Consider the following 1,619-nt stretch of genomic DNA (forward strand, 5'->3'; position numbering starts at 1 on the left):
AGGAAGCCACGCCCCCTTCCTGATCTCGCTATGGCGCCGCCTCCCGCGGCGCGGAGTCAGCTCGGCGTGAGCGCGGGGCTTACGGTGGCACCTCAGTATCACCTCAGAGCTCACGGCGACACCTCCGTGTCACCTCAGCGCCACCTCAGAGCTCACGGCGTCAGCGCAGAGCTCACGGCGACACCTCAATGTCAGCTCAGCGTCAGATCAGTGTCACCTCAGAGACCTCAGCTTTACCTCAGTGTCACCTCAAAGCTCACTGCACCACCTCAGTGTCACCTCAGACCCCTCAGTGTCACCTCAGACTCTTCGGTGTCCCCTCAGGCACCTCAGGGTCACCTCAGAGTCACTCAGACCACTCAGTGTCCCCTCAGTGTCCCCTCAGACCCTTCAGGGTGATCCCAGTATCACCTCAGGTACCTCAGGGTCCACTCAGACTCCTCAGTGTCACCTCAGGGTGACAATGTCCCCTCAGTGTCCCCTCATTCCCCTCAGCCATGCCCAGGTGGCTGTAGATGACCTGTGTCCTCTGTCACTGCCCCATAATGTGCTAACTAATATTTTTGAGGCATATCTCATATTGGAATTGATACATTTCGCCCCGAACTGGCGTTACACCTCAGCCTCGTGTCTGGGTTAATAAACCAGAACGAGATTAATGAGCAGTTCGTAGAAACAAAGGATCACATGGTGGTTTAGATCACAGGAACAACTGGGTTGGAAAAGACCTCTGACATCATCAAGTCCAACCTAAGACCTAACAGCACTATGTCAACCAGAGCAGAGCAGGGAGTGCCATGTCCAGTCTGTCCTTAAACATGGAATGGGAAGGGACCATAAGGATCATCTCATCCCGTTGGCAGGGACACCTTCCACTAGCCCAGGTTGCTCCAAGCGCCATCCAACCTGGTGTGGATGTGTGCTTGGTGTCACCTCCCCACACTGACTTTGGGCCCAAAGCTTCTGGAACCTTTGCTGCTGGGTTTGCCATCTGTCACATTGCAGCCTGGGTCTCTCACCTCTCTGAGGCAATAACCCACATGACAGAACCTCCCCTGAGTGCAGCAGGTTGTTGTTCTGGCTCAGAAGCCACTCAGGGCTGCACAGAAATGCCGAGTCCAAGCCACAAATCCACAAGGTCATTAGACCAACACACAGGAAATTCTGGCAATAAGTAACCTGTATTTGAATCTGGAATCAGCAATTATTTCACTGAGGTCACGCAGAAGATAACCTTAATGAAACTCAACAGCCTAGTGTCAGCTACAGAAATCCTAAGATAACCTTAATGAAACTCAAATTAACAGCCTAGTGTCAGCTACAGAAATCCCTTCTGAAACCCTTTTTCTCCTGGGCTCTACTCACTCCCACCAGTATTGCTTGTTCTAGAAGCATTTCATAGAACCATCCACCAGCACTGCCACTGTGTCCCCTAAACCACCCAACCCAACCACCAGCGCCAGGTGCAGACACCCCTGAAACACTCCAGGGATGGTGACTCCACCACCTCCCTGGGCAATATCCCAGTGCTGAGCACCACAACAGGAAAAACATTTCTCTTCACATCCAATCTGACTCTGCCCTGGCTCAGCTCAAGGCCATTCCCTCTAGTCCTCTCC

The sequence above is a fragment of the Acanthisitta chloris genome, unplaced genomic scaffold (genome assembly GCF_000695815.1).
Source record: "Acanthisitta chloris isolate BGI_N310 unplaced genomic scaffold, ASM69581v1 scaffold3489, whole genome shotgun sequence".
NCBI classification, from domain to species: domain Eukaryota; kingdom Metazoa; phylum Chordata; class Aves; order Passeriformes; family Acanthisittidae; genus Acanthisitta; species Acanthisitta chloris.